Source organism: Tachyglossus aculeatus, chromosome 12 (genome assembly GCF_015852505.1).
Source record: "Tachyglossus aculeatus isolate mTacAcu1 chromosome 12, mTacAcu1.pri, whole genome shotgun sequence".
NCBI classification, from domain to species: Eukaryota; Metazoa; Chordata; class Mammalia; order Monotremata; family Tachyglossidae; genus Tachyglossus; species Tachyglossus aculeatus.
In genome coordinates, this window is record NC_052077.1 from 20,837,687 (window position 1) to 20,860,207 (window position 22,521).

General features: G+C 39.6%; 1 protein-coding gene across 14 annotated transcripts in view; it reads right to left on the bottom strand.

Moving 5' to 3' along the window:
* Window positions 1–22,521, bottom strand: part of IQCM (IQ motif containing M) — a 269,935-nt gene that overhangs the window by 239,060 nt on the left and 8,354 nt on the right. For 12 of the 14 annotated variants that reach the window (XR_005453427.1, XR_005453428.1, XM_038755203.1 and 9 more), the window contains exon 1: window positions 5,001–5,085. The exons of the other annotated variants lie outside the window; for them this stretch is intronic. The gene's annotated coding sequence lies outside the window, so the exon portion shown is untranslated. Of the gene's footprint in view, window positions 1–5,000; window positions 5,086–22,521 lie in introns of those variants that run through there. 14 annotated transcript variants of the gene reach the window in all.

Genomic DNA, 22,521 nt, shown 5'->3' on the forward strand with positions numbered 1-22,521 from the left:
GTACTTCACGCTGCTGCCCGGATCATCTCTGTGCAGAAACACTCTGGGCACGTTACTCCCCTCCTCAAAAATCTGCAGTGGCTACCAGACAACCTACACATCAGGCAAAAACTCCTCACTCTTGGCTTCAAGGCTCTCCATCACCTTGACCCGTCCTACCTCACCTCCCTTCTCTCCTTCAACAGCCCAGCCCGTACCCTCCACGCCTCTTCCGCAAACCTCCTCACTGGGCTTCGTTCTCTCCTGCTCCAACATCGACCCCCAGCCCACGTCCTCCCCCTGGCCTGGAATGCCCTTCTTCTGCACATCCGCCAAGCTAGCTCTCTTCCTGCCTTCAAAGCCCTACTGAGAGCTCACCTCCTCCAGGAGGCCTTCCCAGACTGAGCCCCCTCCTTCCCCTCCCCATCCCCTCACCTCCTTCCCCTCCCCACAGCACCTGTATATATTTTTTTTACAGATTTATTACTCTATTTATTTTACTTGTACATATTTACTATTCTATTTATTTTGTTAATGATGTGCACCTAGCTTTACTTCTATTTATTCTGATGACTTGACACCTGTCCATATATTTTGTTTTTGTTGTCTGTCTCCCGCCTCTAGACTGTGAGCCCGTTGTTGGGTAGGGACCGTCTCTATATGTTGCCAACTTGTACTTCCCAAGGGCTTAGTACAGTGCTCTGCACACAGTAAGTGCTCAATAAATACGATTGAATGAATGAATATGAAACAAAACATAAACTTATGGAAAGAGTTTAGTTATTTAAAAATGAACCTATGTCAAGCTCTGAGTTTCTGCTCTTTGCTCTGATATGTAGTAAAGAGCTTCTTGCATGCCCTAAAATATCCCTCCTCACATATCCCAGCACTACCTAAATTATGCAGTTTTCTCACATCCATCACAAGCACTAGATTGACTTTCTATTCATAAAATCAAAGTTGTTTTAGAGCAACAATGTGTGATTTTTCCTTCATTTTGAAAAGTAAAAGATAGAATGAGGAAGAAAAAGGATTTTCACAAAGTGATCTTTACCTTCTTAGAAGAACCTCTAAAGTCAAAAAGCCAGCAAATCCACAAATTTGCATTAACTCTACATTTATGTCAACAAATATGAATTTCAGGCCATGCTACTCTTAATTTAATTCAATTTAAGAAATGGCATAAATTCCAGTGTTAGTGTTTAGAAGCAATGTGGCCTAATGGAAAGAGCATAGGCCTGGGAATCAGAGGACTTGAGTTCTAATCCCAGCTCTGCCACTTGCCTGCTATGTGACCTTAGGCAAGTCATTCAGTTATCTCCTCTGTAAAATGGGGATTAAGACTGTGAGCCTCATGTGGGACATGGACTATGGGCTAATCTGCTTATCTTGGATCTACCCCAATGCTGAGTTCAGTGCCTGGCACATAGTAAACACTTAACAAGTACCATAAAAAAATGTTAATGGAGAAGGGAGAGGTTCCAATTACTCAGCTTAGCATAATACCTTCCGATGTAGCACAGGTTTCACCCTACAACTAGGGCCACCTGAACAACTGAAGAGGAAGCTGTCCTGGGCCATAAGAGCCCCACACAGCAGTCCTGACAGTAACTTCCCTCTTTCCTTATTTCTTCAGTTGTTGCTGATCCAGGCTAAAATGAAAAACTAAAGAATTGCCATTATTGGCTGAGATCAATAACTTACATAGCCCACAACACTGTTTCTCAGAGTGGCAACACAACTATTGAAGGAACCATGATATAGTTGCCCTTCTTGACATGCAGTCTAATGTTGAGGGATGCTCTACTTAGCATCTTTAACTTCTTCCCTCTATATCCCTAACTTTCTCTCTGGTGACACACACTGAGTTATCTGTCATGAAGTTGCTGATATTTTATGTCTCTATAACTTTCTCTCATAAATTCCAAGTGCTTGCCAACTGCTGAATAAAGAGGTGGGAAGCCAGGCTTCAAGGGGGTTCAGGGTAAAGTCTGTGCTCTGGTTAAGGGTAAACATCAAGGATGAGAATCGAGGCTGCAGCAGGAACAGAGAAGGGAGACCCCGAGAGAAAGAAGCCAAAGGATCAGGTTGGAAGGGAAGCATCATATCCTAGTGGATGGAGCACAAACCTAGGTTCTAATTCCAGGTTTACCACTTGCCTGCTGTGACACTTTGGGCAAGTAAAAATTATCTGTGCCTCAGTTTCCTCCTGGGGGTTCAGACTGTGGTACAGAGACTGTGGAATCTGACCAATCTTGTATCTACCCCAACACTTAGTGCAGTGTCTAGGCATACAGTAAACACTTAACAAATATCATTAAAAAGAGACCAAAGGTCGGGGGGAGAGGGGGAGAGCTGAGGAGATATGAGAGGGGGCAGGGGGATTCTAGCTTTGCTAGGAAGGGCAAGTATCACAGAAAGGAAACTCAGGAGTAAGGGAAACAGGAGGGAAATACACCAATGCCCCAAAAGAATTCAAAACTCAGAGGAGCAAAAGCAAAAGGAATAGATAAAAGAGAAAACCAAGCAAAGAAAAAAGGGTAGGAAGGAGACAACATTACTCCAGCCAAAGAGAAGCAAACTGAGAAATCCACACTAAAATTGAAAGACAGAGGTATAAAACTCTAGGTTCTCTGTGTGGCTCAGCCAGTTTTAACTTGCAAATGATTTTAATGATTCAAATAGATTAGAGGGGGAAGATGTGAAACGCTTAAAATAGAGACTGCTATTACTGAGAAAGAAGACGATAGAGAGATCAAACCTGCGATCTCACCAGAAAATGATCTCCCCAAAAGGAATAATATAATAATAATAATAATGGTAGTTGTTAAGTGCTTACTGTGTGCAAAGCACTGTTCTAAGCACTCAGGGGTTACAAGATGATCAGGTTGTCCCATATGGGGCTCACAGCTTTAATCCCCATTTTACAGATGAGGTAACTGAGGCACAGAGAAGTTAAGTGACTTGCCCAAAGTCACACAGCTGACAGGTGGCAGAGCCAGGATTAGAACCCATTACCTCTGACTCCCAAGACTGTGCTCTTTCCACTGAGCCACGCTGCTTCTCTATGTGAACTGAATGAACATATTTTATTATTTACTGAATCTAGCTAGAGTGACAAGTTGAAGAAATCAAAGTTGGCCCTAAAAGAAATGTGATCCCCACATATTGAGATATTCCTGAATTATCTAAATTAACTATCAATGCAGCCCAAATTCACCATCAATTTTTTGGCTATGTCAGTCAAGCTTTAGTCTCCCAAAGCTCTTCATTTCTCTTCTCAATTCACTGCACAGGTTCTCAATGAGACTCCTTTGTAGAATTGAGACCAATGCTTGATTCAACACATAAACCACCTGTTAATGTAATATCCGTAACAGCTTTTCCTAATAGTTTTACCATCACCATCAATATTTATTGACTACCTACGATGTGCGGAACACTATTCGAAGAGCTTGGAAACATATGGTATCAGTAAATTATACTGTTCCTATCCTGAAGTAGCTTACCAGGTCATGGCAGTAAAGCTCTGTACACAGAAAATACTCAATAAATATGGCTGATCAATAAAACCAGGCAAATTTCCAACTATTTAGTATGTAAGAATGTCAGAAAAGATGCAAATGCTAAAAAATACAGTTCATCATTTAATCAGATAAATACTATGTTGTATGTGTGTATGTATGTGTATCCATTTGTCCAAATGAGTGATGGATTGGCAAAAGCAAGAATGTTAGTTTAGGGTTTGGCCAAGGGGAAGCCTTGATGGTGTAATCAAGTCCACTGGATTATTTTTATCAAGTCATCATTTTTAAGAAATTACTATGTGGCAAGCACTAAGCTAAGCACTGGGATAAATACAGGTTAATCAGGTAAGAAACAGTCCCTGTCCCTGATGAGGTTCTTGGTCCAAATAGGAGAGAGAAACAGTTTTAAATCCCCATTGTATAGTTGAGGAAATTGAGGTACAGAGAATTTAAGTGGCACAGCAGGTAACTGGCTGAGCTGGGATTAGAAACCAGGCCCTCTGACTCACTAGGACGCATTGCTCCACATGGTTTTAACCTTCTATTTCCGATAGGTCAGATTGCTTATTGAAAAATCATATAATTGTATCTGGTTCCATAGTTGAGATACAGCAATCACTTGAAGCATAAAATCAATTTAAATAAGATTTAGAGAATAAATTAAATAATATTTTTTGTAAGGAAAGGTATATCCAATATTACCTTCAAACGTCAAGAGTAGAGTTAGCTTCAAAGAAAAAAGAAGTATTTCTTAACATAGGTGGAAAATATTTGGATTTTGTTTCAGCAGATGTGTGCAAGGAGAAAATACAGTTCAAAGAGGGTTGGATTATAATGGGCTACTGGAGCATAGGTTAGGAATGTTGGAGGACAAAAGAAAGAGTTTAGGAGCAGTAGATCCAGGATGGGTAACTGAAAGTTAATGATATTAAAAAGAATAGCATTAAACCATGAGACAATGGATACCAAAGAAGAAAAAGAAAAACAGAAAAATCACACCATTCCTTCAAACAGTATGTGGTACAATTGTTGGAGACTGAGTACCTTCAGTTAAGTGCTTAGTATAGTGCTTTTCCCACAATAAATGCTTAAAAATAATAATGATTATGATATTTATTTAACACTTACTTTGTGCCAGGCACTGTACTAAGTGCTGGGGTGGATATAGGCAAATCGGGTTGTACATAGTCCCTGTCCCCACAAGGGGCTCAGAGTCCCAATCCCCATTTTACAGATGAGGGAACTGAGGCACAGAAGTGAAGTGACTTGCCCAAGGTCACACAGCAGACAAGTGGCAGAGCCGGGATTAGAGTCCACGACCTTCTGACTCCTAGGGCCAAGCTCTAATCGCAATGCCACGCTGCTTCAGTTCTCTGATAATGCAATGGTTACATTTTTTGCATATCTCCCATTAAGAAAAATAGGGCTATGCCAGTGTGGTCTGGAGGGACAGCAATTCAGACACTTCCCTGGTTCTATAGCAGCATTGCTTACCATCTCAGCACCACACCAGCCACATTATTTGGATCAGGACTGGAGTTGCGCCTGAATCAGTGGTGGCTCTTCATCTGCCTCAGTGCTGCTCTGGAGGACAAGAGATATCAGGGCTTTGTGAAATCACAGTATTGTGACATCATGAGAAGCAGTGCGGTCTAGTGGATAGGACATGGGCTTGGGAGTCCAAAGAACCTGGGTTCTAATCCCTGCTCTACCACTTGTATACACTGTGACCTTGGGCAAGTCACTTAACTTCTCCTTAACTTCTCTCTGCCTCAGTTACCTCATCTACAAAATAGGGATTAAGACTGTGAGCCTCATGTTGGATACTGACTGTGTCCAACCCGAATAACTTGCATTAACCCCAGGGCTAGTACAGTGCCTGGCATGAAGTAAATCATCATCATCATCATCAATCGTATTTATTGAGCGTTTACTATGTGCAGAGCACTGTACTAAGCGCTTGGGAAGTACAAATTGGCAAACATATAGAGACAGTCCCTACCCAACAGTGGGCTCACAGTCTAAAAGGGGGAGACAGTAAATGCTATGCACCATTTTATTTTTAATACACCCATCCCAAGCCTGAAGATTGCTCCACAGAAAATCAAAATGTCTCCTGGAAAAGTTAGTAAAACCACCACTTCCGGGCAGAGACTTGTTAAGACACACTTGATAAAACTCAGTACATTTCTGGTGAGGGGTAAGAATTACCTTCAGCTTATTGCGAAATTAAACTCATTGTGTAGGAAAATGTTGCCTTGTAAGAGCACATTCTGCGGAAAATCTTTGTCAGTACTGAACCTGAATAAAAAGAGAAAAGTGGCTCTTCATTTTGAAAAATCTGTTTAATTTGCTGTGCCTTTGCAAATCATTGCTCAACGCCCTCAAATGAAAAGTGGTGGGCAGCTGTGAATCGCTCCTCAGAATTCTGCAGGGCCTTATAAAAATCTAAAGTGAATACAAACACAGCTGAGGATTTGGTCCCTACAAATACTTTAAGATGTTTAGCTTTTTTAGAAAAAGAAAAATAGAGAATGATAGAGAGACTGGATATATCATCCCAGATTATAAAAGGCTGGGCTTCAAGAAGACCAACAGAAATGAAATAACTTTTTTGACCTGAAAAACCTCCATGAGGTTACTATCTATATAAAGGAAACAAAGCCCCACAGTACTATATAGACCTATATAGTTATTAACAACCTTGCCTCTTCACTGTAAAGAACATTTAGGATGTGACTGTACATTTCACAGTGTTTATTTTACCACTTATTAATTTTTTTTTATTTTTTAAATAGTATTTGTTAAACACTTACTATATTCTGGCACTGAACTAAGAACTGCAGTAGATTCAACTTAATCATATTAGACACAGTCCATGTCAGAGAAGCAGCATGGCCTAGTGGAAAGAGCCTGAGTTTGGGAGTCAGAGGTCATGAGTTCTAATCCCACTTCTGCCACTTGTCAGCTGTGTGACTTTGGATAAGCCCCTTCACTTTTCTGGGCCTCAGTTCCTTCATCTGTAAAATGGGGATGAAGCCTGTGAGCCCTACATGAGACACCCTGATTACCTTGTATCTACCCCAGCACTTAGAATAGTGCTTTGCACTTAGTAAGTGCTTAACAAATGCCATCATTAGTAGTAGTAGTAGTAGTAGTAGTAGTATTACATGGAGCTCACAAGTCCTAATCTCCATTTTATAGATGAAGTAACAGAGGCACAGAGACGTTAAGTGACTGGTCCAAGGTCACACAACAGATAAGTGGCAAAGCCACAATTAGTACCCAGGTCCTTTTGATTCCAAGGCCATGCTCTATCCAGTAGGCCATGATGTTTCTTAGAACAGAAAAATGAATCACTTCAACCGTTACCACCATATGAGTATTAATATACAGGACAATGGTGTTAAGAGTGATATAAATATACAACTATAGTGCTCTGGTTACATTACTGATGTTTTCTTTTAGGTTCCCTTAAAAATTTTAATTATCTTAAGTACTATCCAAAGTACTATCCGAAATACATTTCCAACACATCTCTTTTTCAACTACGTCTTTCATTCTCAAGTGGCCACTTTTGTCCCCAAGTCCCCATCGGATTATAGCACTGACTTGGATGTTAAATGACAGTACTGATAACTCCTACCATCCTTGGGGATAACTGACAAGATTGATGCATTATTTATTTATATTAATATCTGTCTCTCCCTCTAAAATGTAAGCTCCTTGTGGGCAGGGAACATGTTCACAATTCTGTAGTATTGTACTCCCTCAAGCACTTAGTACAGTGCTCTGCACACAGTAAGTGCTCATTAAATACTATTGATTGAATGAGAATGATCCATTCCATACCAAATGCTCTAAAAGATTGTATTTTGCTTGTTGAACAGAAGGGTTTGCCATTGGCAACCCTGCCCACGTTTTGAAATCTAAATCCAATCTCACTATCCCTATCACTAATCAATTCAGATACTCATCAAAAAACCCAAAGAAGTATAATTTTATTTTTTTAAAACCACTGCAAAATATTAATCTCTGAGTAAAATAAAATGTACCCAAATGTTACCAAAACCATGTTGGATTACTGGAGGGTTCACATTAACTTATTTGGTGCTTTAGTGGCAAATATTAAACGAACTAATATTAAACAGTAAGCCACCAGCAGTTATTCTGTTCCAGTATACTCTGTGGGTTTGTAAAGGAAAAATGCACAAGGGGAGAATTTTACTAACCATTGGTCCACTCATCAAAATAACTGATGGATGTAGTCCCCTTCCAAGATCTAATAATAATAATAATGATGGCATTTATTAAGCGCTCACTATGTGCAAAGAACTGTTCTAAGCGCTGGGGAGGTTACAAGGTTACTCATTTAAAATGGTGTACAATTTACATCTTCATTGAATACATGATTTTTTATGGCTATTTCACTTCTTTTTATAGACAGTATTAAGGAAGCCATTGCTATGGCTTCTCAAGTTTCTGTTCAGCAGGCTTCTGTATTTACTACATTGTTCTTAATCTGTTTTTACTCCTGCTCAAAAGTCTGTGGGTGTACTTTTGTGGATGATTGATGTCAGCTGTGTAGTGACATCTTGTCTTTCAATTTCAATTATACTACTGAACAATTGTTATTAGTAGATTATCCTTAACTCTTCTGCTGTAACTGTCTCAGCTTGTTTCTCTAAACATCAAATAGTTTCACATCAGGTAAATAATGTATATATACATATTTATGTTACATATGTATAGTCACACACCTATAACATAAATATGCATACATACATTATTTACCTGATTTGAAACTATTTGATGTTTAGAGAAACAAGCTGAGAGGTGTATATGTATATGTATGTGTACATACAAGTTGTGTGTGTGTGTGTACATATATATATATGTACACACACACACAAACACACATAAATATGTGTGTACCTATTTTTTTCCCCATGAAATTGTTTTTCGTGATAACGGAGTGCTGGTAAGTATTGATAATACCTTCTTTGCTTTGTTGCAAGAAGGTATTTAATCCCAGACAAATTTTTATCTTGGTTCATCACTTTGTCATACTCTGGATTGTATCCCGGTAGGCAATATTTGGAAGAAGTGTCTTTTTGTTATTTGTTCTCATATTTGTTCCAAAAGGGTGCTGTGATGTTGACACAGAACTTCTGGCAGATGTCTTAATCCTTGATATTAAATATCTTGTTAATATAGATGCTTCATTGCTTGAATTGCTAAAGGAAGTTCAAAGCATATTGAATAATGGTTTGTGCAACAGTGAACCAAAGTTTCCTGCCAGAAATTGATAGCTTCTCATTTAGACTTTGGTGATATCTTCCTTTTTCTTTGAGCAGTGAAAAGTAGTGAAGATGAGTACATGTCCATGTTTCAGGATGTATACCTTCTAAAGAAGGATCATTTCAGAGACAGGAAGTGCTGCGGAATGTCAACAGAAGAAGTGGAAGAAGAGCAGAAGTACCTTCTTGTACATAATTAAATATTAAAAATTATCTTCTGCTTCATAAAACAAGCACTGAATTTTTTCCACTATCAGAGATGACTAATAATGTGATATAAATAATGAACTGAAAACAATACATTGTGGAGAAGCAGCATGGCGTAGTGGATAGAGAACGGGACTGGGAATCAGAAGGTCATGGGTTCCAATCCCAGCTCTGCCACTTGTCTGCTGTGTAACCTTGGGCAAGTCCCTTCACTTCTCTGTGTATCAGTTACCTAATCTGTAAAATAGGAATTGAGACTGTAAGCCCCATGTGGAACAGGGACTTTATCCTACCTGATTTACTTGTATCCGCCCCAGCACTTAGTACAGTGCCTGGCACATAGCAAGTGCTTAACAATTACTATTATTATTATAACTATTAAGAAAAGTTAATGATTTATATCAATCAATAATATTTAATGAATCCCTACTGGGTACTAAGCACTGAATTAAGTGTTTGGGAGAATCAAAAGCATCTAATCTTTAATAATGAATATTAATACTGTTTGTGGGTAGACACCTTTTATACAAGAATTTTACTTGTTCCTAAGACCTGGTGGACAGTCTGAAAAAAGATCTTTATAATAATGCAATATTCTTAAATAGATTAAAACTAATAATAGTAAATAATGAGTAAGTAATAGTAAATATAACCTGTTCATCCCAAGGTCTGGGGACTTCTGATTACTACAGATTGAAATTTCATGTAAGGCATTAGGCAGATGATACCTTTTTTTGCAATTTAATAATGCCAATGATGGTAAATCAAAACTGCACATTCCTTCATTAGAAATCACATAGTAACTGGAAATATAAACATACGGGAAAACTGCTCATTGGATGACTAATTCCCACATATGTAATCATTACCAGCACTTTGTACAGTGTTCTGCACATTTTAAATGCTTACTACTACTAGCCACTGACCACAATGATTTATCAGTGAAGATTTCTTTTTTACCATATAGCTTCTGGACCCTGACCACCAAAAGCACTACAGGAAGGAGTTGATTTGGATGCCATCATCACTCAAGGTTGCTTCTTGTTATGGAAACAATAGCTATTTAAATGGCAGGAAGCTCCATTAGAAATCTCTAAATTTTAATGAGACACTTCCTTCATCAAAATGACCCTGGAATTCATAATATGATTTCAAAAAAAACATTACTACAAAAGAAAATAATTTGGTTTTCAACCTCTGCCTTTTCCTGGCCATATTTTTCATTTTGAATCTGGATTTTTTTTTTCCAATGAGTAAATCATCCTATCCACAGAGACTGCTTCAGGGGCCTGAATAACTGATTCTCCTTTGCTGTGCTTTTTGCTATTCCATTTTCAATCAAATGTTAGATGAGAAATAAAACCTTCCTACCTAACCTTACTAATCTTCAACACCAACCCTGCCCACACACTTCACTCCCCTGATTCATCACTATATCGCGATCTTGTCTGTTTTGCTTCCGACCCCATGCCCACATCCTCACTGTGTCTTGGAACTCCCTCCCACTTCATATCAGACAGACCACCACTTTCCCTATTTTCCAGACTCTCCTGAAACCATATCTAGACTCATAGAACGATTTACTTCTCTACTTACTTGTGAAAATCACCTTTTTTATTATTTTCATAAAAATATTTTGTTTAGTGCTTACTAAGTGTTGAGCCTTGTTCTATGTGCTGGGATAGATACATGTTAAGCCAGATATAATCTCTATTCCACATGGGGTTCAAAATCAAAGCAGGAGGGAAAACAGGTACTGACTCCCCATTTTGCAGTTAAGGAAATTAAGGGAGGCACAGAGAAGTGACTTGCCCAAGGTCACACATCAGGCAAGTGGCAGAACTGGGATTATTACCCAGATCCTCAGGCTCCCAGGCCCACGCTTTATCCAATAGGCCATGCTTTATTCTTATGGGAAACATCATTTCTATCTTTTCTTTCTTATCTCAGAGAGATAAGGCAAACAGGTGATATAGTATAACAAGTATTTAGTTCTTCAGTTGAATATTACAATATTAATTCAGGGTTTACTTTCAGCAATATAATTACTATAGTAGGACAGCATCCTGATGAAATCTCAACCCAGGGAGTCCTACCCTCTTTACCAAATCCCCACTGTTATTTTAAGTAAGTGTTGTATTATTATGTCTTTTTAATCCAATTCTCAATTACACATACTAATGGGTTAGGGGGAGCCAAGATAAAAGTAAATAGAAAATTACACAGACCATAGTTAACAGCCTCAACCACTTCTTCCACCAGACTAATGTTCCGTGGTAAAATGGCCAGTTTTGAATTCATTACCTCTTAGTGGTTTCAAATACCCTTAATGGAAGGGATAAGGAACTCCTCAACTTCTCTCCCAAATTGTCTCTTCTACCAAATACAGCTGTCAATACAATTAACCTCCCCATCTCTGAAGCCCATAACAGACATTATCCTCAACTTCTTCCCCTCTCTCTCAGCCTCTACATTCAGCTGGTTGCCAACTGCTATTTGTTTTCCCTCCATAACATTTCCCAGATCAGCCCCTTCTTCTCCATCCAAATGACCACCATGCTAGTCGAGGCACTTGTCATATCCTGCCTTGACTAACTGCATCAGCATCCTCAGAGATCTCCCAGAGTTTCTCCCTTCTCCAGTTCAGACTTCACTCTGCTGCCCGGATCATTTTTCCATAATGTTGTTCTGGAAACATCTCGCTCTGCATACAGTAAGTGCTCAGTAAATATGATTGATCTCCCCACTCTTCACATTCACCACTGGTTGACCATTTTCCACATTAAGCAAAAACTTCTGACCATAGGCTTTAAGGTACATTCCATCATCTCTCTCCTTTCTATTACCCACTATATCCCAATTCACGTACTTTGTTCCTCTAAAGAAAACCATCATGAGACCCTGCTTTTGTCCCCCACCCTCACATCTTGCCCTCCACAACCTCAAACACCCACTTCATAAGTAATAGATCACAGCCGTAAAGGTCTTCAAAGACCTTCTGAAATTTCAACCCCTACAGGAAGCTTTTCCCTCTTATTTTCTAATCCCTCCCACCCCACTTAAACACTTCTGTGCCACCTTAACTCCAGTGGAGTCACAACTTGCTGTAGCACTACATATATAGCTTACAAACCTCATTAAACACTTCTATATACATATTCTTTTACCTTTTCCCACCTCTGTAATTTATCTCGCTGACTAGATTGTAAGCTCCATAAGGCTAGGGAACCATGTCTACTCTAACGCAATCTCCCAAGTGCTTAGTACAGTGCTTTATACACAATCACACAATAGGTGGTTGCTAAATAGTATTGATTGAGGAAAAGGAAACATGAGGCCTGGAAAACCCACAATCAGTCCCTGGTTAATAATCATTGCACTGTACTTCGCTTGGTGTCATATGTCCTCTAGACTAAGTTTGAAGGCAGGAAATGTGTCTGTTCATTATTATATTGTACAATCCCAAGTGCTAAGTACAGTGCTCTGCACACAGGAAGTGGTCAATAAATATGACTGAATAAATATGGTTTTGTAACACTGGATTGAAAATAGCACATTTTAGCCAGAAAATGGCTGCCTATCCATGAAAGAAATACCACAGTGTTCAAGATTCTTTCATGTTGACTGTGCTGTGGGATTGTTTAACCTGAAAAACTACTCTACAAGCTAGCAATGTTATATTCTCATTAAAAGTTGTTTTTCTGTAAATGCTTACTGGAGTCTTTCAGATGGGGTAAGTTTTCATACTTATATTTTCCTTGTGTTATGATCATGATAGCCAATTCCTTCATTGTTTGTTAAATTCTATTTGCTCTCACTGACATCCAGTTCTAACGATGTCTCTGTATAAGGTTACATAAGACAATTCAGCAAGGAAGCCTGCTAAGTTATTTTTAGACACTTGTTTTGGCATTCACACACTAATTAATAGGATGTGGTGAACACTCGTCACCATTTGATAGCCAGTCCTAACTGCGTATGCTAGTAGATGGCTTTCCTAGGTAAGAACTGCTAAAAATGCAGTAAATGGCTCAGAGTCAGGCACAGTCACATGCTTTATTTTGCACGAACATAGCTTTGATAGCAGAATCTTAAATGCTCAGATGATACCCCACTGAGTCTCTGGGTTGAACCCTCTAAATGTAATTGTTTGGCTGGCTGGCTGGCTTGACCAGCAAACTATGACTGAAACGTTCTAAGATGTGGTAAATAATGATTTGGGATTATTTGACTCAAGCTAAGAACTAGCTCAGCCCTCTGAAGCTGCCTGCTCTGAGAGAGAAGGCTATTGTACTATTTTTCAACTTCTACCTAAAGTGAAAAAAAAGAAAACACTTGCAATTATAGCTTTAAAATAACATCTTATGAACAACCAAAAAAAGGTAAGCTTTCAAATTGTCAGCATTCTAGCACGGGGGGAAGAAAGAAAAAGAAAAAAGGGCAGACGATGTGCCTCAGCCTGATTCTGTAAATGAATCAAGATACATTAAAATGCCGTACCTCTCTTCGCAATTAACAATCAGAACTCATCTTCTAGTCTGGTTTAATTACTGTCTTTTTTCCATTTAAGTATCAAAAGAAAACAGTGTTTTGTGTTTTTTCAATTTTCTTTCTCAGACTTTCAGAAAATGTTTTTTTTTCTCTGGAGCTCCAGCCGTGAAGCCCCTGGTTTAGGTTGCCAGAGGATTATGCAGTCCTTCATTTGTACCTGGAGAGGTGCTTCCCCAACCAGGGTGCCAAACCCTCACAGCTCCAAGTCGCTGTCCCAACTGACTCCCAACCACAAAGCAGTGAGGTGGGAGGGAGGCAGGTTGAGGAACTGTGATTGCTTTTTTCCAGTTTTCTATCACTTTGAAGCTCCAGGACTCTGCCTAAAGATCCCAGGGCTTCAGCAGAGGATCCAAGGCTAAATCCTAGCAAGTCCCAACAAAAACTGAGTAAGGGTCATAATATTCATTCATTCAACTGTCTTTATTGAGTGCTTAGCCCACAACAAGCTTACAGTCTAGAGCACAACAATCAAGCCTCTAAGTAAGTTGGATTTCCCTTCCCCTCCCCTCTGGGAGGTTGGAGGAGAGGTGGGTGAGAAGGGAGGGTTCCCTACCTTTCCCCACAACACTTATGTACATATCCTCAAATCTACCAATCTCTCTCGCCAACTTCAAAACCTTATTGAAGACACATCTCCTCCAATAGGCCTTCCAAGACTAAGCCCCACTTTTCCTCAACTCCCACTACCTTCTGCGTCACCCTGACTTGCTTCCTTTGCTCTCCACTCCCCTGCCACACTCATGTACATATATGTAATTTTATTTATTTGTATTGATGTCTGTTTATTTGTATTGATGTCTGTCTCCCACCCACCCTACCCTAGACTGTGAGCTCATCGTGGGCAGCGATTGTCACTGTTTATTGTTGTACCTTCCCAAGTATGTAGTACATAATAAGTGCTTAGTACGCTTGAGTGAATCCATAACACATTTATATTAATGTCTGTCTCCCCTCTAGACTGTAAGCTCACTGTGGGCAGGAAACCTGTCTACCAACTGTTGTGCTGAATTCTCCCAAGCACTTGGTAAAGTGTTATGCACCCAGTAAGTGATCGATAAACACCATTAATTGATTATTTCTTCCAACCATTCATTCACTGGAGAGCTCTCTAAACTTCCACGGGTGATAGAAGGTCAGGGGAGAGGGCCTTCTGCTGTTTCTCAGGGGAAGAACAGAAAACCACGGTGAACTCTAATCTTCCACCTTTCTTCTCCTTCCACTCAATACACACACAAAAAAATCACCATTTTCCCTAGATAGCTCCCTGGCAGGTCTGAAGGACAGTGAAGGATATTGGGAGCTTCTAATGTGCAGCCAATCACTACACAACTGGCTACTCCCGGGAGTTTATTACTGTACAAAGAGCAGAATGGCCCCATTCACCTTTCCTACCCCTCCACACTCTGTGAGCTGGAATTACTGGCTATTAAGTATTGGTTCTCATCACTCACCTATCCAGGACTAGTGGGAGGGGAGGATGAGGGGAAAATTGTGGTGAGTTTCCACATTTTTTAAACTAGGGGGAATTTTTTTTTCTTCTAATGGCTGTCGCATTCTGCCGATCAGCAAAATGGAATTGAAAACATTTCTAGTTATAAGATCTAGCATATTCTAGGCTCTGAACAATCAGGCAGTGCTACTGCAAACATTGCAGATATTGTAAAGAAAAAGTGATAATAATAATAATAATAATGGCATTTATTAAGCACTTACTATGTGCAAAGCACTGTTCTAAGCACTGGGGAGCTTACAAGGTGATCAGGTTGTCCCACGTGGGGCTCACAGTCTTAATCCTCATTTTACAGATGAGGTAACAGGCACAGAGAAGTTAAGTGACTTGCCCAAATTCACACAGCTGACAAGTGGCAGAGCTGGGATTTGAACCCATGACCTCTGATTCCAAGGCCCATGCTGTTTCCACTGAGCCACGCTACATATTCCTTACCTTTCTCTTTGCAAAATCATCCAGAGGAGATATGAGTTTGAAAGTCTACTCCTTTAATATTCTCCATTTAAAGTGACCAAATAGCAGACGAATTCTCTCACAGCTTTTGTCTTAAATAAAGGGCCAGGCAAGGCTGAATGTCACAATCAACACTATTCTCCCCTGGGAGTTTGGGATTGAAAATATCCCCCTCTATGTCACAATGGATTTCCAACTGTCCACTATGGACCACAGAAAGTTGAAATGCCTTTACCTCTACCTCCACATTGGTCCGTTGCCCCTAGGGGAGATCGGAATACAGGTATATCGAGGGGATCCTGGTTTTCAGTCCAAATTCCCTGTTTCATTCTCCACTTTTCTCTAAAGGTAAATGGGAAGAAAGCCTTCACTTTAACAAAGAAAAGACCAGGTGTGTGGATTTTCATACCTAAATTTGGCTCCACATTTGAACACAGTGCTAGGCCAGAAGAGGTCCAAACAATGTTTCTGAACTCTCATCCCCTCCCACTCTCCACAAACTACCCTCAATCAACCCCAGTGACCCCTATCCTGTGGGCCTAACCTGGGAGCCAAATTTGCCTGGACAGTCCAGAACACTTTTTCTCTCCTGCCTTCTTCTGCCACAGTTTTAACCCTATTTCTCAATCATTCAGTAGTATCTGGGTATCAGCTATGGAGCAGCAGGGTGGAAAGAGCTTGGCATGGGAGTCAAAGGACCTGGGTTCTAATCCCAGCACTGCCAGTTGCCTGCTGTGTGACCCTGGGCAAGTCACTTTACTTTTCTGAGCCTCAGCTTCTCATCTGTAAAATGGATTTTGATGTCTGTTCCTCCCTCTACTTAGTCTATGACAGGGACTTTGTCTAACCTAGTTTACTGGTATTTATTACCCCAGGGTTTAGAACTCCTCACTCTCGGCTTCAAGGCTCTCCATCACCTTGCCACCTCCTACCTCACCTCCCTTCTCTCCTTCTCCATCCCAGCCCACACCCTCCACTCCTCTGCCGCTAACCTCCTCACTGTGCCTCATTCTTGCCTATCCCGCTGTCGACCCCCAGCCCACGTCCTCCCCCTGGCCTGGAATGCCCTCCCTCCACACATCCACCAAGCTAGTTCTCTTTCTCCCTTCAAAGCCCTACTGAGAGCTCACCTCCTCCAGGAGGCCTTCCCAGACTAAGCCCCCTTTTTCCTCTCCTCCTCCCCACCCTACCTCCTTCCCCTCCCCACAGCACCTGTATATATGTTTGTACAGATTTATTACTCTATTTTACTTGTACATATTTACTATTTTATTGATTTTGTTAATGATGTGCATCTAGCTTTACTTCTATTTATTCTGATGACTTGACACCTGTCCACATGTTTTGTTTTGTTGTCTGTCTCCCCCTTCTAAACTGTGAGCCCGTTGTTGGGTAGGGACCATCACTATATGTTGCCAATTTGTACTTCCCAAGCGCTTAGTACAGTGCTCTGCACACAGTAAGCACTCAATAAATACAATTGAATGAATGAATGAATGAACAGCGCTTGACACACAGTAAGCACTTAACACATACCCCAGTAATGATAATCATCATAATAACTATGCACAGAGTACTGCACTAGGCCCTTAGAAGAATACAATTATATTAAAATACATGATTGTGATCTAATGAGGGAAGACAGGCAAGCACATTGGGCATGTGCCCTTTCCACTATAGGTGAGGTGGCAATTCTTCCCCATTGAAATCGCAAACTGGAGCCACAGCATGTGGTTAAAGCAAGGCCCTCACTCTTTACCAGGTATGGTAACATAGAGAGGAAAACCACTTGACTAAAAATATCTAATTAAAGTAAGAGCTGCAGGCCTGGATCAGGCATATGAGTTTGGATAATGCCTAACAAATTGTGTGTGACCAATAGGTTGTGAAGAGCAACTCTATGAATAGATTCCCCTCACTAACTGTGGTCATTAGGTTTCCAGCTGAAGTTGGCAACTCAGTAAAACCACAGGCTTGTAGGGCAAAGGGGCTGAGAGCCTCCACTACTAAGGTCACACTGGATGAAATTTGAGTAGTCTTGTGACAATCAAAAATAAGCTTTCTAAGCCTGCATTACACAGAACTTAAAAATAAATTGTCTGGGAAATCATATCCACTTCTCTTTAAAATACTAATCGCTTTACTACTGTAAAAGAAGACATACTGTAACTTCACTTTCATGTAAGTTATGATAACTGTTGAAGATTTCAGGTAAAGTCAAGGTGTACTGATGACGCAAAGGTGCAAATCACAATGAGATGGGAGTGCTGGAGATGGGATGTAAGAGCGTGGATTACTTCCAGTGGCAGGTAGGGTGATACAGAGCCATGAAACTCGTGATTACTAAAAATTGTATAACATAATAACAAAAATAATATATAGAATACAGAGTACAAATATCAAAAATCTCTGATGGAAAAACTGATATTGGTAACGTATTAGTGAGTGTGTGTAAACCTACACAGAGGCCCTGTCCCCCTGACCCATGATTTGTTTTCCTTAATGATCTGGGCACATTTTTAACAAAACTGAAATCAGCAGGTGAGATCACTTAAAATCCCCCTGCTCCTCTCCAGACCCCACCTCCTCCCTTTTTAACTCTCCCAATATTCCCTGAAGTATCTCAAAAAAAGTTCTCTAGCCTTCTCTCAAAGCTAACTCCCTCCAACTGCACTTCTGACCCCCATCCCTTCACAACTTAAACATCCCCTTCCTTCTTTGACTGCTATCTACAACCACTCACTTTGCAAATGCTTCTTCCCCCCGAATTCAAACATGCTTAGAGTATCCCCTACCTAACTCTGCCATGATTTTGTTTATCTTGCTTCCGGCCTCTTTCTCATATCTTCCTTCTGGACTGAAACTCTCTCCCCCTTCACATATGCCATCCACCACTCTTCCCACCTTCAAAGTCTTATTTAATTCTCATCTCCTACAGGAGGCTTTCTTGGGTTAAGCCCTCTTTTCCTCTCTCCCTCTTTTTTCTGCACTGTCTGTGCACTTGGATCTGTCACAGCACTTGTGTATACATATAAATTATATATTATAATTTATTTATATTAATGTCTGTCTTCCCCACTAGACTGTAAGCTCATTGTGGGCAGGGAACGCGTCTACCAACTCTGTTGTACACTCACCAACCGCTTAGTACAGTGCTCTGTACACAATAAGCACTCAATAAATGCCATCAATGGGTATTCACAGACAGTGAGCATACTTGTCCACTCCCTAAAGGGATGCTTTTAAGTCCTACCACCAATTTCTCTTTCTAGTATTTTATGATGCTTTTGCAATGTTGTTTTTGAGTCTCTCTGCAGTCTCCAGGTCTTTTTTTAGCCTCTCATTTTATTCCTCTCAATCTTGCTCCTAAGACCATAATTACTTAAATGGAAGAGAGAATTGTGAATTTTAGTCGGGAATGGTTATATGGTAGAAAATTTGAATGTTAAACATCCTATTTCCCTTAGAGCTGTGAATAAAAAAAAAAATGTACTCTATGACTATGGTTCCAATAGAATCAAAACCATTTCACATTTTGCCCATCTCAAATTCTAACTCAACTTTTAATTGAGTTTTTTCATCTTCTGTTTCAAGAAATGCAACCCCAAACCTCAAGCCTTTGCCTTGGTTAAAAAGTAAAGAGTATACTTTGATTCTATGGGCTTAAAAAAAGAATTTCATGGGAGTCATTTTAAATAAGATATTTCTCTAGTACAAATGCTTCAACATAAAAAGTAAAATCACCTTATTGTCTAAACACTGTAGTAGTTGTAAATGGGTTTTGAAGATCTTGTTATTGAGAGCCTCATATTTATGCATGCAGTTATGCCTAAAATGGTAATTGCAGGATGTTATGACTGTTTTCTTGTGATTTTCACAGATTACAATGGTACTATTGCAGAAGTGAATTCTCTCCGCTATTAATCACACATGCCTTAAATAGAAATAATTATCATAATATAATAGTAATAAAGAATAATAACTTTACTTACAAAGTGATTCCTGCTGAGGCATTTAGAACATTATATAAACAGTTAAAATGGTGAAAACATCAGAAAATGAATTACGTGAAACTGAATAAAATGCACTGAAGCCAAGAAATATGCTGATCTTTTTCAAGACAGTGTGGTAGTTCGTTCTTGTACTAAAGGCGAACAATATTGAGAAAGAGAGGCTTGGCATAAAACAAAGAAATTAGTCTTTAAATTCCCCAACGATTATTCAGAATCCTATTCTTATATGGCTTTGGACATTCAGACAACTGAAATTTATCCTGAAATATTTTGAGATGTGAAATATATTCACACAAAATATCTCTTTCCCAGTTTGGTACCAAACTTTGGTTTAAGGCTAGTTATCAAACCAAAGTGATATGTTGGTTCTGAAAAGCAGTTCAAAATCATTGCACTGTGTGTGTGTGTGTGTGTGTGTGTGTGTGTGTGTGTGTGTGTGTGTGTGTGTGTGTGTGTGTGTGTGTACGCACTCTTCTGAAGAACCATCATCAACATTTAGGAGCAGTTGCTTATATGATTCAAGAATTATTGATGCTGCTGCTCTTGGAATTGTTCCTAAATACAACTCTTGATCACACACGCAAAGTGACACAGAATGCTGCCTCTTTAACGATTGAAAGGTAAAGGTAAATATTTTGAGCTGCCTACAGACATAGGACATCTGTTTTGATTTTTTACACTCTCAGGAGGGCCTACGCTTAATTTATTTTGCCAAAACTGGTTATAGTATTCATAGAGCCATTCATGCTCTCACCCAATTTTGTGGTCAATAGTTTCTGCTGGAAGATTGTTGAAGGTGACTAAACACTGTCTGTGGGGTTTTCTGATTAAAGAGTACCCTGAATCAGACCCAGTTAAACTAGAAGGAGTGAAAATCCCTTTAAATTTTGAGAATGCAATGCACCACTTCAGTTTCTCAAAACACATGCAGTTGCAGTTTAAAGTGCGGGATTAAGAAATCTTGACAATCAAGAAAACTTGAATTTTCATAAAGAAAGCAGATGAATTTACAAAAATGATCAAAGACCCTGAAAGAGATGGGGATTCAAATACGTGAAGATGGGTTCAGAAGAAATTGGCTTTCTACAGGGAATTTTATGAAGACAGGAAGAAGGCTGTTGGTCAATCTGAAATGAACAAATTATTTGCTAAAGATGAAAAACCACTACCACAGAAGAACAGCCTGACAAGCAACATGGCCTAGTAGATAGAACATGGCCTTGAGAGTCAGAAAGACCTGGGTTCTAATCCTGGATCCACCACTTACCTGCTGTGTGACCATGGGTAAGTCACTTAACTTCTCTGGGCCTCGGTTATTTCATTGTAAAATGAGAATTAAGACTGTGAGCCCCATGTGGGACATAGATTGTGTCCAACCTGATTAGCTTGTATCCACCCAAGTGCATAGTACAGTACCTGGCACATAGAAAGTGCTTAATACCATAAAAAAATCTTCTATTTTTACAGCATCCGGCGAAGACTCAATTTTACTACAACTAATTTAATGTTATGATGTTATACTTCTATTCTAACAGAGTATAAATAATAATTTAGTGATGCTTTATGTCCTAGGATACTTCACAAAGGATTTTTTCCAGAGGGTCTGGGAGAGATTGCAATTTATAACAACATGTAAACCTATGGGACAATATAGTCCAGGATACAACCATCAATGATACAACCACATTTGAATAATACACCCGCATTGCGGGGTACATTTGTATTATAAGACTTTCAAATGATTTATTAAATGTTATTGACTAAAATTAAATGGAAGCATAATCATTGAACTATTTATGCTTATTTTCTCATAAATTGAGGCGAGAGCCATATCTCATTCCAAGAAGAGCTAGATATAGATAAAAACAATACATTGCAGACCCCATTGTGGAGTATGTAGCTAGACCCCAAATGAGCATCAAATTCAGTGTGGTCTAGTGGTTAGAGCACAGGCTTGGGAGTCAGAAGGACCTGGGTTCTAATCCCAGCTCTACCACTTACCTGCAGTGTGACCTTGAGCAAGTCACTTCATTTCTCTATGCCTCAGTTACCTCATCTGGGAATTAAGACTGTGAGCCCCATGAGGAACATGGGCTGTGTCCAACCTGATTAATTTATAACTACTCAGCACTTAATAAAGTGTCTGGCACATAGAAAGTGCTTAACAAATACCACAGAAAAAAACCACAGCAAAAGAAGCCAACAAGGTTAGCATCCGTTGCTGAAGATGGTATGCAAAACATTTTACTCTGGTCCTGTGGATTCAAGAACAGAGTTTTGCTCTTTGTTATAGTACAGGAAAATGGAGTTTAGAGACTGAAGACTTCTGATTATTTTAATTTACACCAGAGTCTATGGCATCCAAGGAACATAGAGCGTCTGCTTTGTACAGTCTTCTCAGAGTCATTTGCTGTCTGGTATATCCTATTCTAAATATGATCATTTTCCTTTGCTTGCAGGAAGGAAATTGGAAGCAGCCTTAAAATGGGTAGCAACCAATTCAAAATAAAGACATGATTTGTACTCTCCCAAATGCTTAGTAGAGTGGCCTGCACATACTAAGCTCTCAATAAATACAATTGATGAGTGCTAGGTAGCAGTCATTGTGGGTACATAATATTATTATTAATAATAATCAATTAATCAATCAATCGTATTTATTGAGCACTTACTGTGTACAGAGCACTTTACTAAGCACTTGGGAAGTACAAGTTGGCAACATGTAGAGACAGTCCCTACCCAACAGTGGGCTCACAGTCTAGAAGGAGGAGACAGAACAAAACCAAACATATTAACAAAATAAAATAAATAGAATCATCATCATCATCATCAATCATATTTATTGAGCGCTTACTATGTGCAGAGCACTGTACTAAGCGCTTGGGAAGTACAAATTGGCAACATATAGAGACAGTCCCTACCCAACAGTGGGCTCACAGTCTAAAAGATAGAATAGATATGTACAAGTTAAATAAATAAAT